The following is an 18,886-nucleotide window of genomic DNA, read 5'->3' on the forward strand; positions in this document are numbered from 1 at the left end:
TGTTTTATGGATGTGTATGCGCGCGCATCGAGTTTATATGTATGTGCGAATGTGCGAGTAGCTATTTATAGGTGTGTCTGCATGGAAGTTTATATGTATGCGCGAGTGTTTTATGGATGTGTATGCGCGCGCATCGAGTTTATATGTATGTGCGAATGTTTATAGGTGTGTCTGCATGGAAGTTTATATGTATGCGCGAGTAGCTATTTATAGGTGTGTCTGCATGGAAGTTTATATGTATGCGCGACTGTTTTATGGATGTGTATGCGCGCGCATCGAGTTTATATGTATGTGCGAATGTTTATAGGTGTGTCTGCATGGAAGTTTATATGTATGCCCGAGTATTTATAGGTGTGTCTGCATGGAAGTTTATATGTATGCGCGAGTAGCTATTTATAGGTGTGTCTGCATGGAAGTTTATATGTATGCGCGAGTGTTTTATGGATGTGTATGCGCGCGCATCGAGTTTATATGTATGTGCGAATGTTTATAGGTGTGTCTGCATGGAAGTTTATATGTATGCGCGAGTATTTATAGGTGTGTCTGCATGGAAGTTTATTTGTATGCGCGAGTGTGTTATGGATGTGTATGCGCGCGCATTGAGCTTATATGTATGTGCGAATGTTTATAGGTGTGTCTGCATGGAAGTTTATATGTATGTGCGAATGTTTATAGGTGTGTCTGCATGGAAGTTTATATGTATGCGCGAGTATTTATAGGTGTGTCTGCATGGAAGTTTATATGTATGCCCGAGTATTTATAGGTGTGTCTGCATGGAAGTTTATTTGTATGCGCGAGTGTGTTATGGATGTGTATGCGCGCGCATCGAGTTTATATGTATGTGCGAATGTGCGAGTAGCTATTTATAGGTGTGTCTGCATGGAAGTTTATATGTATGCGCAAGTATTTATAGGTGTGTCTGCATGGAAGTTTATATGTATGCGCGAGTGTTTATAGGTGTGTCTGCATGGAAGTTTATTTGTATGCGCGAGTGTTTATAGGTGTGTCTGCATGGAAGTTTATATGTATGCGCGAGTAGCTATTTATAGGTGTGTCTGCATGGAAGTTTATATGTATGCGCGAGTAGCTATTTATAGGTGTGTCTGCATGGAAGTTTATATGTATGCGCGAGTAGCTATATATAGGTGTGTCTGCATGGAAGTTTATATGTATGCGCGAGTAGCTATTTATAGGTGTGTCTGCATGGAAGTTTATATGTATGCGCGAGTAGCTATTTATAGGTGTGTCTGCATGGAAGTTTATATGTATGCGGGAGTGTTTTATGGATGTGTATGCGCGCGCATCGAGTTTATATGTATGTGCGAATGTTTATAGGTGTGTCTGCATGGAAGTTTATATGTATGCGCGAGTATTTATAGGTGTGTCTGCATGGAAGTTTATTTGTATGCGAGAGTATTTATAGGTGTGTCTGCATGGAAGTTTATTTGTATGCGAGAGTGTTTTATGGATGTGTATGCGTGCGCATCGAGTTTATATGTATGTGCGAATGTTTATAGGTGTGTCTGCATGGAAGTTTATATGTATGCGCGAGTGTTTTATGGATGTGTATGCGCGCGCATCGAGTTTATATGTATGTGCGAATGTTTATAGGTGTGTCTGCATGGAAGTTTATATGTATGCGCGAGTATTTATAGGTGTGTCTGCATGGAAGTTTATATGTATGCGGGAGTGTTTTATGGATGTGTATGCGCGCGCATTGAGTTTATATGTATGTGCGAATGTTTATAGGTGTGTCTGCATGGAAGTTTATATGTATGCGCCAGTAGCTATTTATAGGTGTGTCTGCATGGAAGTTTATATGTATGCGCGAGTAGCTATTTATAGGTGTGTCTGCATGGAAGTTTATATGTATGCGGGAGTGTTTTATGGATGTGTATGCGCGCGCATCGAGTTTATATGTATGTGCGAATGTTTATAGGTGTGTCTGCATGGAAGTTTATATGTATGCGCGAGTAGCTATTTATAGGTGTGTCTGCATGGAAGTTTATATGTATGCGGGAGTAGCTATTTATAGGTGTGTCTGCATGGAAGTTTATTTGTCTGCGCGAGTGTGTTATGGATGTGTATGCGCGCGCATCGAGTTTATATGTATGTGCGAATGTGCGAGAAGCTATTTATAGGTGTGTCTGCATGGAAGTTTATATGTATGTGCGAGTATTTATAGGTGTGTCTACATGGAAGTTTATTTGTATGCGCGAGTGTTTATAGGTGTGTCTGCATGGAAGTTTATATGTATGCGTGAGTGTTTTATGGATGTGTATGCGCGCGCATCGAGTTTATATGTATGTGCGAATGTTTATAGGTGTGTCTGCATGGAAGTTTATATGTATGCGGGAGTGTTTTATGGATATGTATGCGCGCGCATTGAGTTTATATGTATGTGCGAATGTTTATAGGTGTGTCTGCATGGAAGTTTATATGTATGCCCCAGTAGCTATTTATAGGTGTGTCTGCATGGAAGTTTATATGTATGCGCGAGTAGCTATTTATAGGTGTGTCTGCATGGAAGTTTATATGTATGCGGGAGTGTTTTATGGATGTGTATGCGCGCGCATAGAGTTTATATGTATGTGCGAATGTTTATAGGTGTGTCTGCATGGAAGTTTATATGTATGCCCGAGTATTTATAGGTGTGTCTGCATGGAAGTTTATTTGTATGCGCGAGTGTGTTATGGATGTGTATGCGCGCGCATCGAGTTTATATGTATGTGGGAATGTTTATAGGTGTGTCTGCATGGAAGTTTATATGTATGCGCGAGTAGCTATTTATAGGTGTGTCTGCATGGAAGTTTATATGTATGCGGGAGTGTTTTATGGATGTGAATGCGCGCGCATCGAGTTTATATGTTTGTGCGAATGTTTATAGGTGTGTCTGCATGGAAGTTTATATGTATGCGGGAGTGTTTTATGGATGTGTATGCGCGCGCATCGAGTTTATATGTATGTGCGAGTAGCTATTTATAGGTGTGTCTGCATGGAAGTTTATATGTATGCGCGAGTATTTATAGGTGTGTCTGCATGGAAGTTTATTTGTATGCGCGAGTGTGTTATGGATGTGTATGCGCGCGCATTGAGCTTATATGTATGTGCGAATGTTTATAGGTGTGTCTGCATGGAAGTTTATATGTATGTGCGAATGTTTATAGGTGTGTCTGCATGGAAGTTTATATGTATGCGCGAGTATTTATAGGTGTGTCTGCATGGAAGTTTATATGTATGCCCGAGTATTTATAGGTGTGTCTGCATGGAAGTTTATTTGTATGCGCGAGTGTGTTATGGATGTGTATGCGCGCGCATCGAGTTTATATGTATGTGCGAATGTGCGAGTAGCTATTTATAGGTGTGTCTGCATGGAAGTTTATATGTATGCGCAAGTATTTATAGGTGTGTCTGCATGGAAGTTTATATGTATGCGCGAGTGTTTATAGGTGTGTCTGCATGGAAGTTTATTTGTATGCGCGAGTGTTTATAGGTGTGTCTGCATGGAAGTTTATATGTATGCGCGAGTAGCTATTTATAGGTGTGTCTGCATGGAAGTTTATATGTATGCGCGAGTAGTTATTTATAGGTGTGTCTGCATGGAAGTTTATATGTATGCGCGAGTAGCTATATATAGGTGTGTCTGCATGGAAGTTTATATGTATGCGCGAGTAGCTATTTATAGGTGTGTCTGCATGGAAGTTTATATGTATGCGCGAGTAGCTATTTATAGGTGTGTCTGCATGGAAGTTTATATGTATGCGGGAGTGTTTTATGGATGTGTATGCGCGCGCATCGAGTTTATATGTATGTGCGAATGTTTATAGGTGTGTCTGCATGGAAGTTTATATGTATGCGCGAGTATTTATAGGTGTGTCTGCATGGAAGTTTATTTGTATGCGAGAGTATTTATAGGTGTGTCTGCATGGAAGTTTATTTGTATGCGAGAGTGTTTTATGGATGTGTATGCGTGCGCATCGAGTTTATATGTATGTGCGAATGTTTATAGGTGTGTCTGCATGGAAGTTTATATGTATGCGCGAGTATTTATAGGTGTGTCTGCATGGAAGTTTATTTGTATGCGCGAGTGTTTTATGGATGTGTATGCGCGCGCATCGAGTTTATATGTATGTGCGAATGTTTATAGGTGTGTCTGCATGGAAGTTTATATGTATGCGCAAGTAGCTATTTATAAGTGTGTCTGCATGGAAGTTTATATGTATGCGCGAGTGTTTTATGGATGTGTATGCGCGCGCATCGAGTTTATATGTATGTGCGAATGTTTATAGGTGTGTCTGCATGGAAGTTTATATGTATGCGCGAGTATTTATAGGTGTGTCTGCATGGAAGTTTATATGTATGCGGGAGTGTTTTATGGATGTGTATGCGCGCGCATTGAGTTTATATGTATGTGCGAATGTTTATAGGTGTGTCTGCATGGAAGTTTATATGTATGCGCCAGTAGCTATTTATAGGTGTGTCTGCATGGAAGTTTATATGTATGCGCGAGTAGCTATTTATAGGTGTGTCTGCATGGAAGTTTATATGTATGCGGGAGTGTTTTATGGATGTGTATGCGCGCGCATCGAGTTTATATGTATGTGCGAATGTTTATAGGTGTGTCTGCATGGAAGTTTATATGTATGCGCGAGTAGCTATTTATAGGTGTGTCTGCATGGAAGTTTATATGTATGCGGGAGTAGCTATTTATAGGTGTGTCTGCATGGAAGTTTATTTGTCTGCGCGAGTGTGTTATGGATGTGTATGCGCGCGCATCGAGTTTATATGTATGTGCGAATGTGCGAGAAGCTATTTATAGGTGTGTCTGCATGGAAGTTTATATGTATGTGCGAGTATTTATAGGTGTGTCTACATGGAAGTTTATTTGTATGCGCGAGTGTTTATAGGTGTGTGTGCATGGAAGTTTATATGTATGCGGGAGTGTTTTATGGATGTGTATGCGCGCGCATCGAGTTTATATGTATGTGCGAGTAGCTATTTATAGGTGTGTCTGCATGGAAGTTTATATGTATGCGCGAGTAGCTATATATAGGTGTGTCTGCAAGGAAGTTTATATGTATGCGCGAGTAGCTATTTATAGGTGTGTCTGCATGGAAGTTTATATGTATGCGCGAGTATTTATAGGTGTGTCTGCATGGAAGTTTATATGTATGCGCGAGTGTTTTATGGATGTGTATGCGTGCGCATCGAGTTTATATGTATGTGCGAATGTTTATAGGTGTGTCTGCATGGAAGTTTATATGTATGCGCGAGTATTTATAGGTGTGTCTGCATGGAAGTTTATTTGTATGCGAGAGTGTTTTATGGATGTGTATGCGTGCGCATCGAGTTTATATGTATGTGCGAATGTTTATAGGTGTGTCTGCATGGAAGTTTATATGTATGCGCGAGTATTTATAGGTGTGTCTGCATGGAAGTTTATATGTATGCGCGAGTGTTTTATGGATGTGTATGCGCGCGCATCGAGTTTATATGTATGTGCGAATGTTTATAGGTGTGTCTGCATGGAAGTTTATATGTATGCGCGAGTATTTATAGGTGTGTCTGCATGGAAGTTTATTTGTATGCGAGAGTGTTTTATGGATGTGTATGCGTGCGCATCGAGTTTATATGTATGTGCGAATGTTTATAGGTGTGTCTGCATGGAAGTTTATATGTATGCGCGAGTATTTATAGGTGTGTCTGCATGGAAGTTTATTTGTATGCGCGAGTGTTTTATGGATGTGTATGCGCGCGCATCGAGTTTATATGTATGTGCGAATGTTTATAGGTGTGTCTGCATGGAAGTTTATATGTATGCGCGAGTAGCTATTTATAGGTGTGTCTGCATGGAAGTTTATATGAATGCGCGAGTGTTTTATGAATGTGTATGCGCGCGCATCGAGTTTATATGTATGTGCGAATGTTTATAGGTGTGTCTGCATGGAAGTTTATATGTATGCGTGAATATTTATAGGTGTGTCTGCATGGAAGTTTATATGTATGCGGGAGTGTTTTATGGATGTGTATGCGCGCGCATTGAGTTTATATGTATGTGCGAATGTTTATAGGTGTGTCTGCATGGAAGTTTATATGTATGCGCCAGTAGCTATTTATAGGTGTGTCTGCATGGAAGTTTATATGTATGCGCGAGTAGCTATTTATAGGTGTGTCTGCATGGAAGTTTATATGTATGCGCGACTGTTTTATGGATGTGTATGCGCGCGCATCGAGTTTATATGTATGTGCGAATGTGCGAGTAGCTATTTATAGGTGTGTCTGCATGGAAGTTTATATGTATGCGCGAGTGTTTTATGGATGTGTATGCGCGCGCATCGAGTTTATATGTATGTGCGAATGTTTATAGGTGTGTCTGCATGGAAGTTTATATGTATGCGCGAGTAGCTATTTATAGGTGTGTCTGCATGGAAGTTTATATGTATGCGCGACTGTTTTATGGATGTGTATGCGCGCGCATCGAGTTTATATGTATGTGCAAATGCTTATAGGTGTGTCTGCATGGAAGTTTATATGTATGCCCGAGAATTTATAGGTGTGTCTGCATGGAAGTTTATTTGTATGCGCGAGTGTGTTATGGATGTGTCTGCATGGAAGTTTATATGTATGCGGGAGTGTTTTATGGATGTGTATGCGCGCGCATTGAGCTTATATGTATGTGCGAATGTTTATAGGTGTGTCTGCATGGAAGTTTATATGTATGTGCGAATGTTTATAGGTGTGTCTGCATGGAAGTTTATATGTATGCGCGAGTATTTATAGGTGTGTCTGCATGGAACTTTATATGTATGTGCGAATGTTTATAGGTGTGTCTGCATGGAAGTTTATATGTATGCGCGAGTATTTATAGGTGGGTCTGCATGGAAGTTTATATGTATGCGGGAGTGTTTTATGGATGTGTATGCGCGCGCATTGAGTTTATATGTATGTGCGAATGTTTATAGGTGTGTCTGCATGGAAGTTTATATGTATGCGCCAGTAGCTATTTATAGGTGTGTCTGCATGGAAGTTTATATGTATGCGCGAGTAGCTATTTATAGGTGTGTCTGCATGGAAGTTTATATGTATGCGCGACTGTTTTATGGATGTGTATGCGCGCATCGAGTTTATATGTATGTGCGAATGTGCGAGTAGCTATTTATAGGTGTGTCTGCATGGAAGTTTATATGTATGCGCGAGTGTTTTATGGATGTGTATGCGCGCGCATCGAGTTTATATGTATGTGCGAATGTTTATAGGTGTGTCTGCATGGAAGTTTATATGTATGCGCGAGTGTTTTATGGATGTGTATGCGCGCGCATCGAGTTTATATGTATGTGTGAATGTTTATAGGTGTGTCTGCATGGAAGTTTATATGTATGCGCGAGTATTTATAGGTGTGTCTGCATGGAAGTTTATTTGTATGCGCGAGTGTTTTATGGATGTGTATGCGCGCGCATCGAGTTTATATGTATGTGCGAATGTGCGAGTAGCTATTTATAGGTGTGTCTGCATGGAAGTTTATATGTATGCGCGAGTAGCTATTTATAGGTGTGTCTGCATGGAAGTTTATATGTATGCGCGAGTAGCTATTTATAGGTGTGTCTGCATGGAAGTTTATATGTATGGGCGAGTGTTTTATGGATGTGTATGCGCGCGCATCGAGTTTATATGTATGTGCGAATGTTTATAGGTGTGTCTGCATGGAAGTTTATATGTATGCGCGAGTAGCTATTTATAGGTGTGTCTGCATGGAAGTTTATATGTATGCGTGAGTATTTATAGGTGTGTCTGCATGGAAGTTTATATGCATGCGTGAGTATTTATAGGTGTGTCTGCATGGAAGTTTATATGTATGCGCGAGTATTTATAGGTGTGTCTGCATGGAAGTTTATTTGTATGCGCGAGTGTTTTATGGATGTGTATGCGCGTGCATCGAGTTTATATGTATGTGCGAATGTTTATAGGTGTGTCTGCATGGAAGTTTATATGTATGCGCGAGTAGCTATTTATAGGTGTGTCTGCATGGAAGTTTATATGTATGCACGAGTAGCTATTTATAGGTGTGTCTGCATGGAAGTTTATATGTATGCACGAGTAGCTATTTATAGGTGTGTCTGCATGGAAGTTTATATGTATGCGCGAGTGTTTTATGGATGTGTATGCGCGCGCATCGAGTTTATATGTATGTGCGAATGTTTATAGGTGTGTCTGCATGGAAGTTTATATGTATGCCCGAGTATTTATAGGTGTGTCTGCATGGAAGTTTATTTGTCTGCGCGAGTGTGTTATGGATGTGTATGCGCGCGCATCGAGTTTATATGTATGTGCGAATGTGCGAGAAGCTATTTATAGGTGTGTCTGCATGGAAGTTTATATGTATGTGCGAGTATTTATAGGTGTGTCTACATGGAAGTTTATTTGTATGCGCGAGTGTTTATAGGTGTGTCTGCATGGAAGTTTATATGTATGCGTGAGTGTTTTATGGATGTGTATGCGCGCGCATCGAGTTTATATGTATGTGCGAATGTTTATAGGTGTGTCTGCATGGAAGTTTATATGTATGCGCGAGTATTTATAGGTGTGTCTGCATGGAAGTTTATATGTATGCGGGAGTGTTTTATGGATATGTATGCGCGCGCATTGAGTTTATATGTATGTGCGAATGTTTATAGGTGTGTCTGCATGGAAGTTTATATGTATGCGCCAGTAGCTATTTATAGGTGTGTCTGCATGGAAGTTTATATGTATGCGCGAGTAGCTATTTATAGGTGTGTCTGCATGGAAGTTTATATGTATGCGGGAGTGTTTTATGGATGTGTATGCGCGCGCATCGAGTTTATATGTATGTGGGAATGTTTATAGGTGTGTCTGCATGGAAGTTTATATGTATGCGCGAGTAGCTATTTATAGGTGTGTCTGCATGGAAGTTTATATGTATGCGGGAGTGTTTTATGGATGTGAATGCGCGCGCATCGAGTTTATATGTTTGTGCAAATGTTTATAGGTGTGTCTGCATGGAAGTTTATATGTATGCGCCAGTAGCTATTTATAGGTGTGTCTGCATGGAAGTTTATATGTATGCGGGAGTGTTTTATGGATGTGTATGCGCGCGCATCGAGTTTATATGTATGTGCGAGTAGCTATTTATAGGTGTGTCTGCATGGAAGTTTATATGTATGCGCGAGTATTTATAGGTGTGTCTGCATGGAAGTTTATATGTATGCGCGAGTATTTATAGGTGTGTCTGCATGGAAGTTTATTTGTATGCGCGAGTGTTTTATGGATGTGTATGCGCGCGCATCGAGTTTATATGTATGTGCGAATGTTTATAGGTGTGTCTGCATGGAAGTTTATATGTATGCGCGAGTAGCTATTTATAGGTGTGTCTGCATGGAAGTTTATATGTATGCGCGAGTGTTTTATGGATGTGTATGCGCGCGCATCGAGTTTATATGTATGTGCGAATGTTTATAGGTGTGTCTGCATGGAAGTTTATATGTATGCGCGAGTATTTATAGGTGTGTCTGCATGGAAGTTTATATGTATGTGGGAGTGTTTTATGGATGTGTATGCGCGCGCATTGAGTTTATATGTATGTGCGAATGTTTATAGGTGTGTCTGCATGGAAGTTTATATGTATGCGCCAGTAGCTATTTATAGGTGTGTCTGCATGGAAGTTTATATGTATGCGCGAGTAGCTATTTATAGGTGTGTCTGCATGGAAGTTTATATGTATGCGCGACTGTTTTATGGATGTGTATGCGCGCGCATCGAGTTTATATGTATGTGCGAATGTTTATAGGTGTGTCTGCATGGAAGTTTATATGTATGCGCGAGTAGCTATTTATAGGTGTGTCTGCATGGAAGTTTATATGTATGCGCGACTGTTTTATGGATGTGTATGCGCGCGCATCGAGTTTATATGTATGTGCGAATGTTTATAGGTGTGTCTGCATGGAAGTTTATATGTATGCCCGAGTATTTATAGGTGTGTCTGCATGGAAGTTTATTTGTATGCGCGAGTGTGTTATGGATGTGTCTGCATGGAAGTTTATATGTATGCGGGAGTGTTTTATGGATGTGTATGCGCGCGCATTGAGCTTATATGTATGTGCGAATGTTTATAGGTGTGTCTGCATGGAAGTGTATATGTATGTGCGAATGTTTATAGGTGTGTCTGCATGGAAGTTTATATGTATGCGCGAGTATTTATAGGTGTGTCTGCATGGAAGTTTATATGTATGCGGGAGTGTTTTATGGATGTGTATGCGCGCGCATTGAGTTTATATGTATGTGCGAATGTTTATAGGTGTGTCTGCATGGAAGTTTATATGTATGCGCCAGTAGCTATTTATAGGTGTGTCTGCATGGAAGTTTATATGTATGCGCGAGTGTTTTATGGATGTGTATGCGCGCGCATCGAGTTTATATGTATGTGCGAATGTTTATAGGTGTGTCTGCATGGAAGTTTATATGTATGCGCGAGTGTTTTATGGATGTGTATGCGCGCGCATCGAGTTTATATGTATGTGCGAATGTTTATAGGTGTGTCTGCATGGAAGTTTATATGTATGCGCAAGTATTTATAGGTGTGTCTGCATGGAAGTTTATTTGTATGCGCGAGTGTTTTATGGATGTGTATGCGCGCGCATCGAGTTTATATGTATGTGCGAATGTTTATAGGTGTGTCTGCATGGAAGTTTATATGTATGCGCGAGTAGCTATTTATAGGTGTGTCTGCATGGAAGTTTATATGTATGCGCCAGTAGCTATTTATAGGTGTGTCTGCATGGAAGTTTATATGTATGCGCGAGTAGCTATTTATAGGTGTGTCTGCATGGAAGTTTATATGTATGCGGGAGTGTTTTATGGATGTGTATGCGCGCGCATTGAGTTTATATGTATGTGCGAATGTTTATAGGTGTGTCTGCATGGAAGTTTATATGTATGCGCGAGTATTTATAGGTGTGTCTGCATGGAAGTTTATATGTATGCGCGAGTGTTTTATGGATGTGTATGCGCGCGCATCGAGTTTATATGTATGTGCGAATGTTTATAGGTGTGTCTGCATGGAAGTTTATATGTATGCGCGAGTGTTTTATGGATGTGTATGCGCGCGCATCGAGTTTATATGTATGTGCGAATGTTTATAGGTGTGTCTGTATGGAAGTTTATATGTATGCGCGAGTAGCTATTTATAGGTGTGTCTGCATGGAAGTTTATATGTATGCGCGAGTGTTTTATGGATGTGTCTGCGCGCGCATCGAGTTTATATGTATGTGCGAATGTTTATAGGTGTGTCTGCATGGAAGTTTATATGTATGCGCGAGTAGCTATTTATAGGTGTGTCTGCATGGAAGTTTATATGTATGCGCGAGTATTTATAGGTGTGTCTGCATGGAAGTTTATTTGTATGCGCGAGTGTTTTATGGATGTGTATGCGCGCGCATCGAGTTTATATGTATGTGCGAATGTTTATAGGTGTGTCTGCATGGAAGTTTATATGTATGCGCGAGTAGCTATTTATAGGTGTGTCTGCATGGAAGTTTATATGTATGCGCGAGTGTTTTATGGATGTGTATGCGCGCGCATCGAGTTTATATGTATGTGCGAATGTTTATAGGTGTGTCTGCATGGAAGTTTATATGTATGCGCGAGTAGCTATTTATAGGTGTGTCTGCATGGAAGTTTATATGTATGCGCGAGTATTTATAGGTGTGTCTGCATGGAAGTTTATATGTATGCTCGAGTGTTTTATGGATGTGTATGCGCGCGCATCGAGTTTATATGTATGTGCGAATGTTTATAGGTGTGTCAGCATGGAAGTTTATATGTATGCGCGAGTATTTATAGGTGTGTCTGCATGGAAGTTTATTTGTATGCGCGAGTGTTTTATGGATGTGTATGCGCGCGCATCGAGTTTATATGTATGTGCGAATGTTTATAGGTGTGTCTGCATGGAAGTTTATATGTATGCGCGAGTGTTTTATGGATGTGTATGCGCGCGCATGGAGTTTATATGTATGTGCGAATGTTTATAGGTGTGTCTGCATGGAAGTTTATATGTATGCGCGAGTAGCTATTTATAGGTGTGTCTGCATGGAAGTTTATATGTATGCGCGAGTAGCTATTTATAGGTGTGTCTGCATGGAAGTTTATATGTATGCGGGAGTGTTTTATGGATGTGTATGCGCGCGCATCGAGTTTATATGTATGTGCGAATGTTTATAGGTGTGTCTGCATGGAAGTTTATATGTATGCGCGAGTAGCTATTTATAGGTGTGTCTGCATGGAAGTTTATATGTATGCGGGAGTAGCTATTTATAGGTGTGTCTGCATGGAAGTTTATTTGTCTGCGCGAGTGTGTTATGGATGTGTATGCGCGCGCATCGAGTTTATATGTATGTGCGAATGTGCGAGAAGCTATTTATAGGTGTGTCTGCATGGAAGTTTATATGTATGTGCGAGTATTTATAGGTGTGTCTACATGGAAGTTTATTTGTATGCGCGAGTGTTTATAGGTGTGTCTGCATGGAAGTTTATATGTATGCGTGAGTGTTTTATGGATGTGTATGCGCGCGCATCGAGTTTATATGTATGTGCGAATGTTTATAGGTGTGTCTGCATGGAAGTTTATATGTATGCGCGAGTATTTATAGGTGTGTCTGCATGGAAGTTTATATGTATGCGGGAGTGTTTTATGGATATGTATGCGCGCGCATTGAGTTTATATGTATGTGCGAATGTTTATAGGTGTGTCTGCATGGAAGTTTATATGTATGCCCCAGTAGCTATTTATAGGTGTGTCTGCATGGAAGTTTATATGTATGCGGGAGTGTTTTATGGATGTGTATGCGCGCGCATCGAGTTTATATGTATGTGCGAATGTTTATAGGTGTGTCTGCATGGAAGTTTATATGTATGCCCGAGTATTTATAGGTGTGTCTGCATGGAAGTTTATTTGTATGCGCGAGTGTGTTATGGATGTGTATGCGCGCGCATCGAGTTTATATGTATGTGGGAATGTTTATAGGTGTGTCTGCATGGAAGTTTATATGTATGCGCGAGTAGCTATTTATAGGTGTGTCTGCATGGAAGTTTATATGTATGCGGGAGTGTTTTATGGATGTGAATGCGCGCGCATCGAGTTTATATGTTTGTGCGAATGTTTATAGGTGTGTCTGCATGGAAGTTTATATGTATGCGCCAGTAGCTATTTATAGGTGTGTCTGCATGGAAGTTTATATGTATGCGGGAGTGTTTTATGGATGTGTATGCGCGCGCATCGAGTTTATATGTATGTGCGAGTAGCTATTTATAGGTGTGTCTGCATGGAAGTTTATATGTATGCGCGAGTAGCTATATATAGGTGTGTCTGCAAGGAAGTTTATATGTATGCGCGAGTAGCTATTTATAGGTGTGTCTGCATGGAAGTTTATATGTATGCGCGAGTATTTATAGGTGTGTCTGCATGGAAGTTTATATGTATGCGCGAGTGTTTTATGGATGTGTATGCGTGCGCATCGAGTTTATATGTATGTGCGAATGTTTATAGGTGTGTCTGCATGGAAGTTTATATGTATGCGCGAGTATTTATAGGTGTGTCTGCATGGAAGTTTATTTGTATGCGAGAGTGTTTTATGGATGTGTATGCGTGCGCATCGAGTTTATATGTATGTGCGAATGTTTATAGGTGTGTCTGCATGGAAGTTTATATGTATGCGCGAGTATTTATAGGTGTGTCTGCATGGAAGTTTATATGTATGCGCGAGTGTTTTATGGATGTGTATGCGCGCGCATCGAGTTTATATGTATGTGCGAATGTTTATAGGTGTGTCTGCATGGAAGTTTATATGTATGCGCGAGTATTTATAGGTGTGTCTGCATGGAAGTTTATTTGTATGCGAGAGTGTTTTATGGATGTGTATGCGTGCGCATCGAGTTTATATGTATGTGCGAATGTTTATAGGTGTGTCTGCATGGAAGTTTATATGTATGCGCGAGTATTTATAGGTGTGTCTGCATGGAAGTTTATTTGTATGCGCGAGTGTTTTATGGATGTGTATGCGCGCGCATCGAGTTTATATGTATGTGCGAATGTTTATAGGTGTGTCTGCATGGAAGTTTATATGTATGCGCGAGTAGCTATTTATAGGTGTGTCTGCATGGAAGTTTATATGTATGCGCGAGTGTTTTATGAATGTGTATGCGCGCGCATCGAGTTTATATGTATGTGCGAATGTTTATAGGTGTGTCTACATGGAAGTTTATATGTATGCGTGAATATTTATAGGTGTGTCTGCATGGAAGTTTATATGTATGCGGGAGTGTTTTATGGATGTGTATGCGCGCGCATTGAGTTTATATGTATGTGCGAATGTTTATAGGTGTGTCTGCATGGAAGTTTATATGTATGCGCCAGTAGCTATTTATAGGTGTGTCTGCATGGAAGTTTATATGTATGCGCGAGTAGCTATTTATAGGTGTGTCTGCATGGAAGTTTATATGTATGCGCGACTGTTTTATGGATGTGTATGCGCGCGCATCGAGTTTATATGTATGTGCGAATGTGCGAGTAGCTATTTATAGGTGTGTCTGCATGGAAGTTTATATGTATGCGCGAGTGTTTTATGGATGTGTATGCGCGCGCATCGAGTTTATATGTATGTGCGAATGTTTATAGGTGTGTCTGCATGGAAGTTTATATGTATGCGCGAGTAGCTATTTATAGGTGTGTCTGCATGGAAGTTTATATGTATGCGCGACTGTTTTATGGATGTGTATGCGCGCGCATCGAGTTTATATGTATGTGCAAATGCTTATAGGTGTGTCTGCATGGAAGTTTATATGTATGCCCGAGAATTTATAGGTGTGTCTGCATGGAAGTTTATTTGTATGCGCGAGTGTGTTATGGATGTGTCTGCATGGAAGTTTATATGTATGCGGGAGTGTTTTATGGATGTGTATGCGCGCGCATTGAGCTTATATGTATGTGCGAATGTTTATAGGTGTGTCTGCATGGAAGTTTATATGTATGTGCGAATGTTTATAGGTGTGTCTGCATGGAAGTTTATATGTATGCGCGAGTATTTATAGGTGGGTCTGCATGGAAGTTTATATGTATGCGGGAGTGTTTTATGGATGTGTATGCGCGCGCATTGAGTTTATATGTATGTGCGAATGTTTATAGGTGTGTCTGCATGGAAGTTTATATGTATGCGCCAGTAGCTATTTATAGGTGTGTCTGCATGGAAGTTTATATGTATGCGCGAGTAGCTATTTATAGGTGTGTCTGCATGGAAGTTTATATGTATGCGCGACTGTTTTATGGATGTGTTTGCGCGCATCGAGTTTATATGTATGTGCGAATGTGCGAGTAGCTATTTATAGGTGTGTCTGCATGGAAGTTTATATGTATGCGCGAGTGTTTTATGGATGTGTATGCGCGCGCATCGAGTTTATATGTATGTGCGAATGTTTATAGGTGTGTCTGCATGGAAGTTTATATGTATGCGCGAGTGTTTTATGGATGTGTATGCGCGCGCATCGAGTTTATATGTATGTGTGAATGTTTATAGGTGTGTCTGCATGGAAGTTTATATGTATGCGCGAGTATTTATAGGTGTGTCTGCATGGAAGTTTATTTGTATGCGCGAGTGTTTTATGGATGTGTATGCGCGCGCATCGAGTTTATATGTATGTGCGAATGTGCGAGTAGCTATTTATAGGTGTGTCTGCATGGAAGTTTATATGTATGCGCGAGTAGCTATTTATAGGTGTGTCTGCATGGAAGTTTATATGTATGCGCGAGTAGCTATTTATAGGTGTGTCTGCATGGAAGTTTATATGTATGGGCGAGTGTTTTATGGATGTGTATGCGCGCGCATCGAGTTTATATGTATGTGCGAATGTTTATAGGTGTGTCTGCATGGAAGTTTATATGTATGCGCGAGTAGCTATTTATAGGTGTGTCTGCATGGAAGTTTATATGTATGCGTGAGTATTTATAGGTGTGTCTGCATGGAAGTTTATATGCATGCGTGAGTATTTATAGGTGTGTCTGCATGGAAGTTTATATGTATGCGCGAGTATTTATAGGTGTGTCTGCATGGAAGTTTATTTGTATGCGCGAGTGTTTTATGGATGTGTATGCGCGTGCATCGAGTTTATATGTATGTGCGAATGTTTATAGGTGTGTCTGCATGGAAGTTTATATGTATGCGCGAGTAGCTATTTATAGGTGTGTCTGCATGGAAGTTTATATGTATGCACGAGTAGCTATTTATAGGTGTGTCTGCATGGAAGTTTATATGTATGCACGAGTAGCTATTTATAGGTGTGTCTGCATGGAAGTTTATATGTATGCGCGAGTGTTTTATGGATGTGTATGCGCGCGCATCGAGTTTATATGTATGTGCGAATGTTTATAGGTGTGTCTGCATGGAAGTTTATATGTATGCCCGAGTATTTATAGGTGTGTCTGCATGGAAGTTTATTTGTCTGCGCGAGTGTGTTATGGATGTGTATGCGCGCGCATCGAGTTTATATGTATGTGCGAATGTGCGAGAAGCTATTTATAGGTGTGTCTGCATGGAAGTTTATATGTATGTGCGAGTATTTATAGGTGTGTCTACATGGAAGTTTATTTGTATGCGCGAGTGTTTATAGGTGTGTCTGCATGGAAGTTTATATGTATGCGTGAGTGTTTTATGGATGTGTATGCGCGCGCATCGAGTTTATATGTATGTGCGAATGTTTATAGGTGTGTCTGCATGGAAGTTTATATGTATGCGCGAGTATTTATAGGTGTGTCTGCATGGAAGTTTATATGTATGCGGGAGTGTTTTATGGATATGTATGCGCGCGCATTGAGTTTATATGTATGTGCGAATGTTTATAGGTGTGTCTGCATGGAAGTTTATATGTATGCGCCAGTAGCTATTTATAGGTGTGTCTGCATGGAAGTTTATATGTATGCGCGAGTAGCTATTTATAGGTGTGTCTGCATGGAAGTTTATATGTATGCGGGAGTGTTTTATGGATGTGTATGCGCGCGCATCGAGTTTATATGTATGTGGGAATGTTTATAGGTGTGTCTGCATGGAAGTTTATATGTATGCGCGAGTAGCTATTTATAGGTGTGTCTGCATGGAAGTTTATATGTATGCGGGAGTGTTTTATGGATGTGAATGCGCGCGCATCGAGTTTATATGTTTGTGCAAATGTTTATAGGTGTGTCTGCATGGAAGTTTATATGTATGCGCCAGTAGCTATTTATAGGTGTGTCTGCATGGAAGTTTATATGTATGCGGGAGTGTTTTATGGATGTGTATGCGCGCGCATCGAGTTTATATGTATGTGCGAGTAGCTATTTATAGGTGTGTCTGCATGGAAGTTTATATGTATGCGCGAGTATTTATAGGTGTGTCTGCATGGAAGTTTATATGTATGCGCGAGTATTTATAGGTGTGTCTGCATGGAAGTTTATTTGTATGCGCGAGTGTTTTATGGATGTGTATGCGCGCGCATCGAGTTTATATGTATGTGCGAATGTTTATAGGTGTGTCTGCATGGAAGTTTATATGTATGCGCGAGTAGCTATTTATAGGTGTGTCTGCATGGAAGTTTATATGTATGCGCGAGTGTTTTATGGATGTGTATGCGCGCGCATCGAGTTTATATGTATGTGCGAATGTTTATAGGTGTGTCTGCATGGAAGTTTATATGTATGCGCGAGTATTTATAGGTGTGTCTGCATGGAAGTTTATATGTATGTGGGAGTGTTTTATGGATGTGTATGCGCGCGCATTGAGTTTATATGTATGTGCGAATGTTTATAGGTGTGTCTGCATGGAAGTTTATATGTATGCGCCAGTAGCTATTTATAGGTGTGTCTGCATGGAAGTTTATATGTATGCGCGAGTAGCTATTTATAGGTGTGTCTGCATGGAAGTTTATATGTATGCGCGACTGTTTTATGGATGTGTATGCGCGCGCATCGAGTTTATATGTATGTGCGAATGTGCGAGTAGCTATTTATAGGTGTGTCTGCATGGAAGTTTATATGTATGCGCGAGTGTTTTATGGATGTGTATGCGCGCGCATCGAGTTTATATGTATGTGCGAATGTTTATAGGTGTGTCTGCATGGAAGTTTATATGTATGCGCGAGTAGCTATTTATAGGTGTGTCTGCATGGAAGTTTATATGTATGCGCGACTGTTTTATGGATGTGTATGCGCGCGCATCGAGTTTATATGTATGTGCGAATGTTTATAGGTGTGTCTGCATGGAAGTTTATATGTATGCCCGAGTATTTATAGGTGTGTCTGCATGGAAGTTTATTTGTATGCGCGAGTGTGTTATGGATGTGTCTGCATGGAAGTTTATATGTATGCGGGAGTGTTTTATGGATGTGTATGCGCGCGCATTGAGCTTATATGTATGTGCGAATGTTTATAGGTGTGTCTGCATGGAAGTGTATATGTATGTGCGAATGTTTATAGGTGTGTCTGCATGGAAGTTTATATGTATGCGCGAGTATTTATAGGTGTGTCTGCATGGAAGTTTATATGTATGCGGGAGTGTTTTATGGATGTGTATGCGCGCGCATTGAGTTTATATGTATGTGCGAATGTTTATAGGTGTGTCTGCATGGAAGTTTATATGTATGCGCCAGTAGCTATTTATAGGTGTGTCTGCATGGAAGTTTATATGTATGCGCGAGTGTTTTATGGATGTGTATGCGCGCGCATCGAGTTTATATGTATGTGCGAATGTTTATAGGTGTGTCTGCATGGAAGTTTATATGTATGCGCGAGTGTTTTATGGATGTGTATGCGCGCGCATCGAGTTTATATGTATGTGCGAATGTTTATAGGTGTGTC

Source organism: Barbus barbus (genome assembly GCF_936440315.1).
Source record: "Barbus barbus genome assembly, chromosome: 49".
Lineage (NCBI taxonomy): Eukaryota > Metazoa > Chordata > Actinopteri > Cypriniformes > Cyprinidae > Barbus > Barbus barbus.